The following is a 17,036-nucleotide window of genomic DNA, read 5'->3' on the forward strand; positions in this document are numbered from 1 at the left end:
GGAACTTCCGACACTATCTACTTGGTCATTTATATATATTGTGGAAAGCAATGGTCCCATAACACTCCACTGTGGCACGCCAAAGGTTACTTTAACGTCTGTAGACGTCTCTGCATTGAGAACAACATGTTGTGTTCTGTTTGCTAAAAAACTCTTCAGTCCAGCCACACAGCTATTCTGTTGTTCCGTAGGCTCTTACTTTGTTTATCAGGCGACAGTGCGGAACTGTATCGAACGCCTTCCGGAAGTCAAGGAAAATAGCATCTACCTGGGAGCCAATTACGAAATTGGTAACAACAGAAGCATAACAGAACCATGATCGACGTATATCTTTAGCAATGTGTAAAGGGGAAAAGTCGTGTGGAAACATGACAAATTACTATGTGTGTTTGTATGCGTCTGTTGGTTGTTGGTTGGTTGAGGGGAGGGGAGAGCGGACTAAACAGGTAGGTCATCGGTCCCATCGGATTAGGAGCCCTTTCAAAGGAACCATCCCGGCATTTGCCTGAAGCGATTTAAGAAAATCACGTAAAACCTAAATCAGGATGGCTGGACGCGGGTTTGGACCGTCGTTCTCCCGAATTCGAGTCCAGTGTGCTAACCACTGCGGCACCTCGCTCGGTGTATGCGCCTATAAAATGTTCGCTTTGGTAATCTTGGCATACTAGCTTACTCACTGTTAACGAAGATAAGACTATATGGAATAAGTTCACAGTCAGTGGATCGTAGACTTCGAAAGTAATAGAATCCAGTGTGTTGTCCTCGTCGGCGAGTGTTCATCAGAGACAAGGGCATCGCCAGCAGTGCTACACGGAAGTGTGACATGACTGCAGTTGCTCTCTGTATGCACAAATGATTTGGCGGACAAGGTGGCCACCAATCTACGGTTGTTAGCTGTAAGATGCAGAAGCTGAGTGACTGTATGAAGATACAAGACGACTTAGAAAAAATTTGTAGTTGGTGTGATGAATGGCACCTACCCCTAAATTGCAAAACAGTAATCTAATGAAAATAAGTAGCAACAACAAAACGTGTAATATTCGGATACAGCTTCAGTACTCTCCTGCCTGACACAGTCAAGTCGTTTAAATATCTGGACGTAACATTACAGAGCGATATGAAATGGAACGAGCGTGTCAGAGTTGTGTTAGGGAAGACGAATGATCGACTTCGGTTTATCGGGAGAATTTCAGGCAAGAGTGGTTCACCTCCAAAAGAGACCGCATGTAGGACGCTAGTGCTGCCTATTCTTGAGTACAACTCGAGTGTTTGGGAACCGCATCAGGTCGGACTGAAGGAAGACATCGGACCGCTTCAGACGCAAGGTACTACACTCCTGGAAATGGAAAAAAGAACACATTGACACCGGTGTGTCAGACCCACCATACTTGCTCCGGACACTGCGAGAGGGCTGTACAAGCACACGCACGGCACAGCGGACACACCAGGAACCGCGGTGTTGGCCGTCGAATGGCGCTAGCTGCGCAGCATTTGTGCACCGCCGCCGTCAGTGTCAGCCAGTTTGCCGTGGCATACGGAGCTCCATCGCAGTCTTTAACACTGGTAGCATGCCGCGACAGCGTGGACGTGAACCGTATGTGCAGTTGACGGACTTTGAGCGAGGGCGTATAGTGGGCATGCGGGAGGCCGGGTGGACGTACCGCCGAATTGCTCAACACGTGGGGCGTGAGGTCTCCACAGTACATCGATGTTGTCGCCAGTGGTCGGCGGAAGGTGCACGTGCCCGTCGACCTTGGACCGGACCGCAGCGACGCACGGATGCACGCCGAGACCGTAGGATCCTACGCAGTGCCGTAGGGGACCGCACCGCCACTTCCCAGCAAATTAGGGACACTGTTGCTCCTGGGGTATCGGCGAGGACCATTCGCAACCGTCTCCGTGAAGCTGGGCTACGGTCCCGCACACCGTTAGGCCGTCTTCCGCTCACGCCCCAACATCGTGCAGCCCGCCTCCAGTGGTGTCGCGACAGGCGTGAATGGAGGGACGAATGGAGACGTGTCGTCTTCAGCGATGAGATTCGCTTCTGCCTTCGTGCCAATGATGGTCGTATGCGTGTTTGGCGCCGTGCAGGTGAGCGCCACAATCAGGACTGCATACGACCGAGGCACACAGGGCCAACACCTGGCATCATGGTGTGGGGAGCGATCTCCTACACTGGGCGTACACCACTGGTGATCGTCGAGGGGACACTGAATAGTGCACGGTACATCCAAACCGTCATCGAACCCGTCGTTCTACCATTCCTAGACCGGCAAGGGAACTTGCTGTTCCAACAGGACAATGCACGTCCGCATGTATCCCGTGCTACCCAACGTGCTCTAGAAGGTGTAAGTCAACTACCCTGGCCAGTAAGATCTCCGGATCTGTCCCCCATTGAGCATGTTTGGGACTGGATGAAGCGTCGTCTCATGCGGTCTGCACGTCCAGCACGAACGCTAGTCCAACTGAGGCGCCAGGTGGAAATGGCATGGCAAGCCGTTCCACAGGACTACATCCAGCATCTCTACGATCGTCTCCATGGGAGAACAGCAGCCTGCATTGCTGCGAAAGGTGGATATAAACTGTACTAGTGCCGACATTGTGCATGTTCTGTTGCCTGTGTCTATGTGCCTGTGGTTCTGTCAGTGTGATCATGTCATGTATCTGACCCCAGGAATGTGTCAATAAAGTTTCCCCTTCCTGGGACAATGAATTCACGGTGTTCTTATTTCAATTTCCAGGAGTGTAAATCTGTTACCGGTCGGTTCGAACAACACGTAAGTGTTAAGGAGACGCTTCGGCATCTCAAATGGGAATCTCTGGAGGAACGGCGACGTCCTTTTCGAGAAACGCTATTGACAAACGTGCATCTTTATGTTTTCGTGGCGCGAAGATTGCGTATGCAGTAGTTCGGTCCTCGGGTTTTTATGGACGGAGCAAGTGCTGGAGCGTCAGTCACCTCGGCTCATTCTAAAGATGACTGGACGGTATTGAGCCCAAATATTAGAAGAAGAAACTGAAATTTATGAACCTGCACGCCCGATATTTTATGGAGCAACTATTGACAAAATTTAGTAAACCGGCTTTGGAAGATGACTGCCAAATGATTCTGCTGCCGCCAACATACATTACGCGTAAGGACCACGAAGACAAGACACGAGTAATAGGGGCTCATACGGAAGCACATATACAGTCGTTTTCCCTCGCTCTGCAAGTGTAACACGAAAGGAAATGGCTTGTACTGGTTCAGGGTACCCTCCGCCACGCATCGTACCGTGGCTTGCGGAGTGTTTACATAGATGTAGATGTATATTATCTTTCGGACTTAACAGGAAAGGGAAGTTCTTACTCTACTGTCATTGTAATTCTGTTTTCATTTACTGTCGTTGTAATTCTGTTTTCATTGTGTACGAGATAAAAAAATGAACAAATGGAAATGTACATGTGTAAGTAGGCTGTCTAGGTTTTTTTATTGGTAACGCCACGCTCTGTGTAAAAATCACTGGCTGTGCGGTGTGCAGTCTGTGGCTGGTTTGCATTGTTGTTGGCTATTGTAGTGTTGGGCAGCTGGATGTTAACAGCGCATAGCGTTGCGCAGTTGGACGTGAGCCGCCAGCAGTGATGGATGTGGGGAGAGAGATAGTGGAATTTTCAGAGCGGACGATCTGGTCGTGTGTCCATCAGAAAGAGTAAATTTGTAATATTGGATATCATGGACTGATATATATTTTATGACTTTTGAACACTATTAAGGTAAATACATTGTTTGTTCTTTATCAAAATCTTTCATTTGTTAACTATGCCTATCAGTAGTTAGTTACTTCAGCGAATCTTTTATTCAGCTGGCAGTATTGGCGCTCGCTGTTTTGCAGTAGTTTGAGTAACGAAGATTTTTGTGAGGTAAGTGATTTGTGAAAGGTATAGGTTAATGTTAGTCGGGACCATTATTTGTAGGGATTATTGGAAGTCAGACTGCGTTGTGCTAAAAAAATATTGTGTGTCAGTTTAGTGTTGATCAGAATAGGTAAAGAGTGAAATGTCTAAGTACGTTCAGTTCTGCTCAGCTGTTTGAAAAGGTTTATCAGCACAGTAAATCATTAATTTTTCTAAGGGGACGTTTCATATGGCGACCCTGCCAGTATTCGAACCTGTAATCTTCTGATTTTTTTGTAATCAGTGTAGCTATTGTTTATTGCTAGTGTGTAATTATAGAGAATTTGCTTTGTAGTTGTAGTTTTTCATTGTTGTACAGTAAAACAGTTGTGGCATGCATGTGCATTTGCACCAAGTATTTCGCAGCTGCACTTGCAATTAACTAGATATTATTTTCAGTGCTATGTTAATGTGTTTTCTTATTTTGCTCTTCAATATTGTGACAATAATGGCGTGTAAAAAACGTAACACTAGTCTCCAAAGTAAACTGAGAAATAATAGTGACGACGAGCCTAGCTTATCAGCACCACTGTGTAATGAATTAACAGACATTCAAAGTGGTAATTTAGTAATTGTGCATAGGGAAATGGAGCGGGGGGCAAATAATGTCGTAGACATTGAAACAATTAGTGAACAGGAAAGCATTATCGATCGATCGGTCAGCAACAGCTTGCCTCAGGAATCCGAAATGACAGGACACAATCCTGCAAATACTGTAGATTCAGGTTTTGCGTCCTCGCTGTTTTCTCAAATAAGTCAAGACATATTTCCTGCTTTTCGTAATGCAAATATTGCCGGTTCATTGCCAGATAGCACTGAGGAACACGTTTCAGACACCAGTGCATTGTTATTACAATTAATGCAACAAATGGGACAAAAGCTTCAAAAGTTAGACACAATGGAACAACACCAGAGACAAACACAGCATCAGTTAGACACAATGGAACAAAATCTTCAAAGGTTAGACACAATGGAACAACACCAGAGACAAACACAGCAACAGCTTCAAAAGTTAGACACTACACTTGAACAAACACGTGAAGATTTAACTACTGAGTTACATAAAATTGAATCGAAATGTCAAAAAGTCTGTAATGACGTAAAAACACAAATTTGTGAGCATTTTCATCCTATTTTTTCGCGGCATGAAAATGCATTACAGAATGACGAAGCAGCCATAAAAGAACTGCAAACCATTGTTTATGAAAATCATGAGACCTTGTGGGCTAAAATTGACTCAGTTCCATCTACCGATTCGGTCACGCTACTTGCAAACACTCAGGAAAACTTAAAGGACACAGTAGATACGATTTCAACACAAATGGACACTCTGAAACTTGGTTCAGAAAAACTCACTGAGGAAATAAGTACACTATCGGAGAAAGTAGCTGAACTTTCGGATCATTTCACTAACTTATCTGCAAAGGTAGATGATGATCTGAATGACGCAAGACCTGTAGCCATCACTGACACAGAAGAGTATTAACAAATTAAGAAATTCAAACAAAATCAGAGTCAGATTAATACGCAACACCAAAGTGAAAGCCGGGGTGTACAAGATCTGTTGGCACAAGTAATACAAAAATTACATATTTCAGAGGACACTCGCGCTCCAACACGGGAGGAGGTACGTAGAAATACGGAAAAGCCACAAAATAATAACACAGGGCATTTCGGAAATTATGAAAGAAATTGGCAACGTGCACCGAATTCTGAGATGGAACCCCTGACACCACGTAACAATGACCGTCGACATGATGATTTTGACTATAAGCTGTTCATTACTACACGTAAATTCAAAACAGTTAAGAATTCTGCCAACGACATTCATCCACAAGAGTGGTTCCATCAATTATTTCATTGTTTTCCTCCCAACTGGTCATTAGAGCACAGATTAGAATTTATGTGTGGCTATTTAGAGAATGAACCAGCTGTAAGAATGCGATTGGTCATCCACGATTGCCACAGTGAAGGAGAATTTTATCTTGCCTTCCTCTCAGCATATTGGTCTCAAGCTACACAAGACCGAGTAAAACATAGCATCATAATGATGAAACATTTCGAACAATCTGAATTTTCCAGTGTTGTGAAATATTTTGAAGACATGTTGCAGAAGAATCACTACCTGTCAAACCCATATAGCCCCTCAGAGCTCGTCCGCATTTGCTTAATCAAACTACCTGAACATTTACGACATATTATTTTGGCAGGACGTTGCAAAGATGACATTGAAGCTTTTCAGGGACTGTTACAAGAATTGGAAATTGACACTGACAATCGCGGAACGCGAAAACAGGAACACAACAATTACAGGTCACATCCCTCACAATTCCCCGATGAAAGAATTAATAACTGGACATGACAAGGCTATTCTCACAACACAAATCGTGACCAAAACAGACAGCACCCGTATGACAACCGTTGGCAGAGTAGTAATAATTACAGGGAAAGATCACCTCTCTGCAGTAGTGACTATCACAGAGACAATCAGAGAAACAGACAATATGGGAACCAAAATAATTATTATCAAGGGAGACAGAATAACTTTAGTTGCAATGGTCGAGTGCACAGTTGCGATTCAGGGAGAAATTCCCCACCACGTGACCAACAAGAAAGAAACTATGGAATCTACTGACATGACGACAGACGATAATATCGTAACGACAGACCTGAATTGCATCAGAACTGGCGAGCTTCAAACAGGGCAGGGCCTTCTCGTCAAGGTGAATTTGTAGAAGTTAGGTCTCCTAATCCCAATAACGACGCACGCCAAGAGATACCAGACAATGACTCGCACCGCAGGCAGCCACGTGCGCCGGCTGGCTCAGAGAAAAATAACATAGACGCTAACGTTGAGAAAAATATTAGCATTCCTTACCGACGTATACAACATGATAATTGCTTTGAAGTTAACTCTGAGCACTAGGAAGAGTAAAGGATTGCACCACATTTCACATGTAAAACCATTTATTGAGAGATAATCTGCTATTTAACTTAGTCTTTGCCATAAAATTTTTCACTTCACACTACTAGTACAATTTGTCACACTGAGAATCTGTTAACATGCAACAATGTTGGAAGTTAACTATCCAGTCAAGAACCAAGAGAACTTATTTAAACAGATATTACGAATGCATTGTTATTGTGAACAGATGACACAGTTTTATTGTGTGTGTACATTCTTGCTTGTTAGTTGTACAATTACATAACGACTATAAGGCTCACATACTTAGGACATTTACCAGTACTGCTAATGATATTTTAATGCAACATTTTGGTTTACTTGGAAATACATTCTGGATTTAAAGTACTTTCTGTGAGATACCAGATGACACAGTGGTTAGTTTATGTGACAGCTACACGATTTTATCATGACACTACTAATGAGTTACAATTTACAATATTGCTTTTGCTGTGTTTCTGTTTTATATCTGCACAGTTTCTCTGAATTATTCTGGAAAGTAAAACATGTTTTAGTAGTAACTTCTGTGGTATAGCTACTATGAGACAGCCTTTTCTGTAGCACAACAATACGTTACATTATAGTACTTTCTTGATCACGGTAAGGTACGTAATAACTACAAAATCTATATGCAAAGCTTTTCACTTTCGTTTATGATGAGGTAAGCACATTGACTTCAGCAGAACTATGCTTACAGAGGACGATAACTACGACAGTTCCACAGAATTATCTTGCAGCAAGACTCACATTTAGCGCTACAGGAGACGTATTTGAGTGATTAATTTTGTACTTAAAACATTTATTTTTTAAGATTTTTGAATTACAAAGAAAGTTTTTCGTGATACATTTTATTCCATTTCTGTAATCTGTAAACCTGAGGGTATAATTACACTAATCCTCAGGGGGTACACGCCTACTTTGTGTACCATGTGTCTGGCAAGCACGAGGAGCCCTAGCTAATATGGTATTTGTTTATACAACTTTACACATTGGTACCATATTTCTCTAACACATAAGTTACACAGCTATCTGATCATTTAATTGAGAGAGACAAACATTTTTTTCTACTATGTCAGTGACACATGTTTATGCAATTACACAGTTGGATAACATCACACTTACGAAATTGTATTTTGTCTGTTTTTTGTGAACTGTTCATATCTTTTCGGAACCATTGCGATGCTATGAGAGCTTTGAATGATGTATTTAGTATGGGATCATGATTTTTAAAGTACGTTTGAGGTAGATGACACTATTGAATTGAGCAGAGATTTTTTTTTAGGTTTTGAAATTATTGCAGAAAGCTACGACGATTTTGAAATTTGACTGAGGTGTTATGATGTTATTTTTATGACGACGATGTGTGTTATGTTGTTGAGGTATGTTTAAGATCAATAAGCTGATGTTATATGAGGAATTTGATTATGCTACATATTTATTATGATGAAATATTGAACAAGTGTTGACAAATATGTATATGTGTAATAAGGTAATGAATAATGAGTAGTGGTTAGGAACTCTGACTTGTGAAAAAGGATGTTGGAAACCAAGAGTCTTATAATGTGTGTAAATGCGTGAATGTGTCACAATGCCGGCGAAAATTTTTTGGACACTGTTATATTCACAGGATTTTGTTTTTACACATTTGCAATGCAAATTCTCGACCTATGAAATTTTTAATATGAGACTGTCACTGCAGTGCAAACTGGTGTTGTAAATATTTCGGTAAGAAAGTTAAATGACCTTCACGTAATGCGTCGTGGGCACCCAGCTGCGTGACAGTTGCCTGGAAAAAAGCCATTAGTGTGTGATTTTCAGAGGCACAGGTGGAGAAAAAAAAGGTGCCATTATCCTCACTATTGACATTCCTTTATAGAAAGCATCCTAAATACAACACGCTCAAACATTAAAATATATGATTACACTGTGGAGCTCTTAATTTATGATATTTACTAAAATGCCTAATGAAATGATGAGAAACATTTTACATCTATTGTCTTTCTAGTTGAAAATATTTTGCCTTTGGAGACGCCATTTTCCTAGTGAATGACGTTTCATATGTTGATTTATATATACATATTTGCTCATTTCGTTTAATATCTAGTTTCTAGCTGCACTGCAGCATTGGTTAAAATAAAATTTAATAGATGTACTAATATCACTATTTTCTGTTTACAGACCCAGTAAAGAATACATTTATTGTGCACTTTATTAGAAAAGAGAGCACAAATAGACATTTCCCTTCACAGGAATTGAATAAACAATTTTTTTTAACAACTTGGTAACTTTCTTGCAGAGTAAGATTTTGTGATGCATCACTCTAGTGTTAAGATGTGACATAGGTATTAGACATGGCCATCTTTAGTGTAATATTTTTCTGCTTGAACTTTGTCATGTTTAGATATTAGTTATTGCATTTGCTGCTGCTGTTTGCCAGGCATAGTGCAACTAAATTTCACTTTGTATTACTCTGTTAAGCCAGTTTTACTACTGATTTATTTCTCTTGTTGCTGCACATTGGCTCATATTAGTTGTAATGTTGCATTTGATTTGCTAATTTATACTGCTGCTTGCTTTGCCAATTTCCATTTTTTTGTCATTGCTGTTTGTATTAATTGTTTTGTGGTGCTGGATTGCCTTGTACCTTAGCTTAGCATCTGAGATCAGTAGTTTAGGTTAGTTTAAGATGGGGTAGGCTATATAAGAGAACAAGTTGTGATGAATTGGGTAAATGTATTGAGAAGCTATAAGAAAATGGTTTGGCCAAAAAAGCATTTTGAAAGAGGATATGAACAAAAAAAAGTAGGGTTTAGGGGCAGCAGGTTTAGGTAGCATTTTCTTGGAAATAAATGGTGAGGTAAGATAATGGAAAATAAATAATGAGGTAAGAAATGTGTGAACATATAAATACAGAAAGCATGCTTGGATAGAATTTTTTTGGTGGAAAAAAATGTTGAAATAAGAGGAAAGATATATGGAATGAAGTTTTGGGGTGGACTGCAGTACCAAATGTCACACTGAAAACAAACCCTGTCCTGTATTTTTGTGTTATTTCAGTAGGTGAATTTGTGTTTTTCCTGCCTTAATGTGTTTAGCTAAATAGAGTTATGTTGTAGAATTTTTTTGATAATATGTTATTTTCTTTGTAAAGATGTTTAGACATTATTTATTCTGTTCTGTTTTAATACTCATGTGTGAAGTTAATGTTTCGAAAACTATTCTCATTATTTTGTATATTCACTTATGTCATAATTCCTGTAACACTGATGTATCTGTTTATTTATATTCTTTTGTAAAGCCTGTACTACTGCAAATTTATTTGTATTGTTATGTTCTTTAATAGTGTATTTTGTACCTTTGTTATTGTATTCTCATGTTATAAAATTGTAATTGACACCAGTTCATCAAATTTCTGATGGTCATAGTATATGCAAAATATGTGAGAAGTTGGGACTGTTAGTGTTTGGACATGTGTTAATAATTCAGCAAGGTACTGATTAACAGCATTGCTGGTTCTAAGGACAATTCCAAAAACTTTGTGAGTGTACAAGTGATGGTTTATGGACTTGCTGTATTGTCTGCAAGACTTCTAAGGACAATTCCAGAAACTTTGTGAGTGCACAAGTGGTGGTTTATGGACTTGCTATATTGTCCACAAGACTCTTCGATGGTGATTCTGCACCTGCACAGTCGCAGCAGATGGCTGCTGGCCATCTCTACAAGGACTACAGTGGGTCTACACCTTTGATGACCCACCAATACCATTATTTCTACAAGGACTGCAGTGGCTCTGCACCTTTTTGGTGGCCCACCAATACCATACTCTCTACCAAGACTATAGTGGGTCTGCTCTGTGTTGACCTACTTACCAATATTCTTCAAAACTTCGACTGACTCTGCTGTGGGTTTGCTCTGTTGTGGTCCATTACCTGTCTGCATGTCAAGAGTCAGCACTGTCTTTCCGTTGGAAGGACAACACTACTTTTTCAAGACTGCATGAAAATCCACTACTTGCTTGTGTATTCTCTTTTGCTACTCAGACTTTGAGAAAAACACTGCAATTGTACTGTGATGAACGATCAGGACTGTCTTTATGGACTGTGAGAAAATTTTAGCTTTTGACCAATATTGTATCAATAAGTGTGAGCGTTTGATTTCTTTGTTATTGCAATTGTGGAAAATTTTTAACAAATCATTATTGGCCACTGCCCAAAACAGTTTGTAAAATTTGTTGTGGGGAGCATGGGGGCTATGTAAGTAGCCTATTTAGGTTTTCTTATTGGTAACGCCACGTAGCACTCTGTATGAAAATCACTGGCTGTGCTGTGTGCAGTCTGTTGCTAGTTTGCATTGTTGTCTGCCGTTGTAGTGTTGGGCAATTTGCTGTTAACAGCGCGTAGCGTTGTGCGGTTGGAGGTGAGCCGCCAGCAATGGTGGATGTGGGGAGAGAAATGGCGGAGTTTTGAAATTTGTGGCAGTAGTGGCGCTCGCTATATTGCAGTAGTTCGAGTTACGAAGATTTTTGTGAGGTAAGTGATTTGTGAAAGGTATAGGTTAATGTTAGTCAGGGCCATTCTTTTTTTTGGGATTTTTGAAAGTCAGGTTGCGTTGCGCTAAAAATACTGTGTGTCAGTTTAAGCACAGTCATGTACAATTTTTCTACGGGGACGTTGCAACTACTTGATCTAACTTAAACTAACTTTCGAAAGACAACACACATACCCACGCCCAATGGAGGACTCGAACCTCCGGTGGGAGGTGCCACGCAATCCGTGACTTGGCACCTCAAACTACGCGGCCACTCCGCGCGACAACACAGGCATTTTTCAGTTTTTGGATCACTAGGGTACGCCCTACCGAACATGGACCGACTTAGAAGACAGTTTAACTCTGACCCATTCCGAGCACTGTCAAATGTATGTGTTGTAACCAAACACAAACTAGAGCATACTACCCTCAGTCACATGGAGAACATGAAAGATTTCACCGCACACTTAAAGCAGCCATCTGTGCCCATGCAAATGTTAATATACACTCAAATAATAACTGAAATCCTTCTCGGTCTTCGATGATCCATCAGAGAGAACGCTGATGCTACAGTTGCAGAAAAGATTTATTGTTTAACCCATCATGTAAACGGTTGATTTTTTCAATAGTATGGCACAAAAATGGATTCAGCTTTTCGTCAGTTTGTTTCACAACTGAAATTGCATACAAATCGCCTGCAACATGTATAAGATACCCACAAAGCAAAGAAACCAACATTTGTTCACAAGCATCTCAGCAACTCAACATGTGTTTTAAGGGTTGACCGAGAGAAGTAGGCATTGCAGCCTATAAATGAAGCTCATAGAAACTGTTGAAAGGGCCCCAAAATGTTTTGGACATAAAATGAAAATACTAGACGAGGAATATTTCCATCGATCGTTTAAAACCCTCATATGTGACGAATGAGAATGACAAACAGCCTGAAGGCTCTTCAGCTGATCTGTGAGCCCAGGACGAACAACCAGACTCTCGGAAGGTGGAAAACCAAGATGAACAACAAGATCTGATGGTGAAATTCGATTACGGCGAGGAAGAAAACAGTGGTACAGGGCGGTGGTCGCCAGACTTACTAAGCTTCTGAGCTACCACTTCTCTTCTAAGTCCTCCTGTGAGCTAGCAAACGAAGACAAGAAAAAAATTAAAACTTTTTTTAAAATAAAATTACATTTGTTTGCCTACAAACTTACAGTTCTTGTAAACATAAAATAAATTTGAACAAAACTGTATATAAGAAAAGGAACTAAAATTGAATTGTATGTGAGAAAAAAAAATTTGTAGTTAGTAATAAATTACAAACGTAATAACACATTCTTTATCAGGCTCATTTATTTTAATCAGAAGGGTGAGAGTCGTTTTTGTCAACAAGTTTTTAATGTAGGGAGATTAGGCAAAGATTGCCATTCTAATACAGTTGTCCAAGTGTTCGTCAGTCAGTCTGTTTAAGTACTTGTTTTTTACATGTATTTCATATACGAAAAAATTTTGGATGAGATTTCTGCTTCTGAGCCCCAACTTTTTTGAGAATGACGCAACATGTGATGTCATTTCGCCACTATTTGTAGGTTTACCTTCAAACTGCAAGTTAAAGATATTTTTTTGCGGTGATGGCCTAGAGAAAAGCAAAATTCTACATCGAAACAGAATTTATTAGTCCACAAAAAGGATTCACGTTGTCGGTTTAAGAATTCTGCTTAGTCAGGAAGCAGCTCTTTAAAATGTTATAAACCTTTGCCTCTACTAAGCCAAGGAACTTTTGTATGCCACACTAGATCACCTTTCTGACAACGAGCACTACCGCGGTCTGCCGAAACTGTCGACACGAACTACTTACTAGTAGCTCGCGATAGACGGTTTGGCGACCTGTCGTGTACAGTCTGGCTTTATTTTCTGGGACACTGTGTGGTAGGAGTTAGTGAAACGACACATACGACGTACCATGGTAAAAACACTTTGATCCTAAACCAGTTCCAAAGGATTTCAGTTTTCGATTTTGAGAATTCTCCATTATTATGGTATACGAAACCTCGATTTGCTTAAACTGAATGAATAAATCGATTGGGGTCAGTGTTGTACTGGCTGTGAGAACGACCTCTCTTGCTGCTGGACCTGTGAGAATAGTACCTTCAATGATTTTTGTCGCATAGTATTAATCAGAGAACGGATATCAAGTTTCGAACGATTCAGTTTGCATAGCAGTATTATAATCATAAAGAGATAAAAATATAATTTGTCCGTTGGAACCGACAGTAAGAAATAAAACAAACAGCACATTGTTGTCTATAAAACATTTGTGTAGTATTAGAAACACGGAAAAACCATATACGTACCGGAAATAATTTGTGTGCCCTGCCATCGTAGTTAAAACCGACTGCGAGAAAGAATTTTCATAACAGAGCACAGCATATCTTATCTCGCAGTCGGTTTTAACGGAAACCTCTACATTATTTTTAAACAATATAGTCCATTTCCGGCCGAATGTTTATAAGTGTACCGCGTGAAAAGTTCAAGTAAATGGTGTAGAACTTTCCCAGAATTTTTGAATTAAATGTTGCACGCCAAATCCATTAGAGACAGTTAAACATGTACATGTTTATGTTTTATCTCGCACATAATGAAAACAGAATTAGAACAACCATAGAGTAACAACTTTTTTTTTGATAGAAACGCTGTTACGCCAACGTTACCACATCAAATATTCTACAGCTATATGGAATACAAATAGGAATTTGTCACGGTCCCACATCAACCCCCACTCCACCCCCCCCCCCCACCCTCCCCGGTCCATCTCAGTAGCAATCACCTGGTAGTAGACAGAAAATCTTGTCACACAGTACTGTGAAAAAAGAAAAATGTTTATGTTATGAAGTGTTGTGTTTATATTGTGTGTAAAAATTAAAAAACGTTAAAAATAATAAAAACCAAAAACGAAGGAAAGGAGTCCTTTTCATTCATATTCTGTACGATTTAGACTTCCATACGTTCATATTGGGCTAAGTAACAATGAGGAGCGTACTGGAGAAATTCCCAGGCCAATCCAAATTAGGATGTACGAGAGGAGCAACACATTTTCTTTTCGGCTGAAAAAATGCGGAATTTGTTGTGGGACATTGTCGAATATTCCCGCTTCAGCCCCTATAGTTTCAAGAAGTGGCGACAGATTTTCAAAGGCGCTTGTAGGATTTGTATGGAGACCTGGCAGTGAATAAAGTCCCTGTTAGTCGTCGGGCGAGGCGTCTGTCACCAACGCAACAAGGTCGCGTAAACCTTTCCGAACTCCCGTTTGCAGTCCAGCCGTACACAACTATGACTCCTACAGTGTTGGGGAGTGCGGACATTTTCGTTCGAGGTAGTCGTCGGTCTGCAACCAAACATCTCGTTGCTCAACTGGACGTCTCTATCTGTAGTGTTGACACACTCGTGTACCAGTTGGGGTGCTCAAATGTTTCTGCCCACTGGGTTGCTCGCCACCTAACAGAGGACCTTAAAGAGCAACGAAGGTCCATCGTCACAGTCGATGAAAGATGGGTTCATCACTTCCAACCAGAAACCAAAACAGCAATCCATGGAGAGGGAGCACACCACCTCTTCCCCGAAGAAAACGTTCAAAGCTTCACCCTCAGCTGGTAAAGTTATAGCGACCGTTTCCTGGGACTCAGAAGTGGTTATTCTGTTTGATGTCCTCCCTCGTGGTGCATGATCGGCTCTGAAGTGTACTGTACTACCCTCAGGAAACTGAAGGAACAACTTCAGCGAGTTTGTCGCTACAGAAAGAAAGTCGAACTTCTTTTCCTTCATGACAACGGCCTGTGCACCCGAGAGGAGCTCACAAAGTGTCATTAGAATGTTCTTCTTCATCCACCCACAACCCGGATCTCGCACCTTCCACATTCCATCTGTTTGGCCCAATGAAGGATGTACTGCGCGGGAAGCGGTACGTGGATAACTGGGGGGGTTATTGATGCAGTAAGACGTTGCTCCAATGGTGACAGGTTGTAAGATGTATGCTTTGCCGGCGATGGGCGAGGCATGACAGAATCTCCGACCAGAGAGTAGTTTGTCGTTAGTTGTTGCCTGTCGCTAGTCTGCGCTAGTCTGCGCGAGTCGACAGTAGTAGTCTGGAGTAGTCTGCGTGAGTCGGCGGGAGTCGGCATGCGTCGGCTGTGTGCTCTGCTCGTGACTCTGGTCAGGCCTCTGGAGGATGAGTATTGTTGTAGAAGGTAAAGAAGCAGCATTGCGCATATTTAATAATGTATGTTAATTGTAATTTAATTTGTTCCAAAAAAATGCCCCAATTATAATTTTTATAATATAAAGTAACTCTTTTAAAGAAAAGCATTCATTTCAATTTAAAGAATATTTCCAATGCATGATCATTCCTTCCAAGAATAAAAAAAAAATACGCCAGCATTGCGCGAAGCTGTGTCGAAAAATATCTAATTAGGAGCAAATATAATTGCAGTTTTTATTGAGGTAAGAATTTTTGCCTTTTTTTATTCGGAATACAGGGTCGAAGTTCAGCGCTGCTGTCCTCATAAAATTTATCAGGTTACTAAACTTTTTTATTATTTTGGTGTTTAGGAATTTTTCTGTTTCGAACTTGACATTAAATGAGAAAAGAATTTTGTGGGAACATTAAATGTGAATGCATTTCTGCACACAGACTATAAATGGGAGCCAATTTTGTTCAGAGGTTACAATATTTAAAATTCATTTAATTATTACTTTGTGGGAAGTTTACGCATGGTTCATATTTTTAAATATAAACAATTCTTTGGGGAGGTTACACTTGGCTCATTTTCATTTTTATCTTCATTTTTTGTGGGGAGGTTACAAGGTTGAGCGGTATCACGCCCTCATGCGCTCCCACTAATGATGCGTAATGCCGTCGCATTGCACAGAGATTATGTTGACAAACAGTGTTTTGTAGCCAAAAGAATAGCAAATAATATGGTGTAGCGGAATCCTGAATAATAACGATTTGCCTTCGGAAAAAAATGTTTTGCATTACTTATTGAACGCTCAACGTACATTCAATTTCCATACATATTTAGCAACTGTGAAGCATTGCTGGGTTCACTTCTTCCATGTAAATTAATTACGGGAATTATTCGTACAAATAGTTAGTCACGTTATTTAAATATTACCTACAAAAATATGAAAGCGAATATTCCCATTCGGCGATGTTTGGTCCATTTTAGAACGAATTCGACTGATTCCGTATGGCCCTTTGTTGTTACGAAAGGGACGCTGAACTGCCACTTCCCACCAAAACCGGACGGGAACTAAAGTAGTAGGCGGATGTAAGTGGTTCGAAATCAAATTATGCTAAATGGATTGCATCTAAAGGAAAAGCTATGACGTGAGGTCTCTGTGACAGGAAGGGAGATCTTTTCAGTGGGTTTCTTGCAAAGGATGAAACAATCACTGGCATTCTACGCTCACCATTTGACTGACACCCACCTGAGAAGAAGCCGCGATTGAAAAAAAGGAAGAATATGTTTCTTCTTGAAAATACTCGTGTCCAGAAAGATATTTCGCCGACGTCAAAGAAAAGATTAATGTAGGTCTGCTAATGGTGATATCCAGCCGCCAA

Source organism: Schistocerca cancellata, chromosome 5, assembly GCF_023864275.1.
Source record: "Schistocerca cancellata isolate TAMUIC-IGC-003103 chromosome 5, iqSchCanc2.1, whole genome shotgun sequence".
Classification (NCBI taxonomy): Eukaryota; Metazoa; Arthropoda; class Insecta; order Orthoptera; family Acrididae; genus Schistocerca; species Schistocerca cancellata.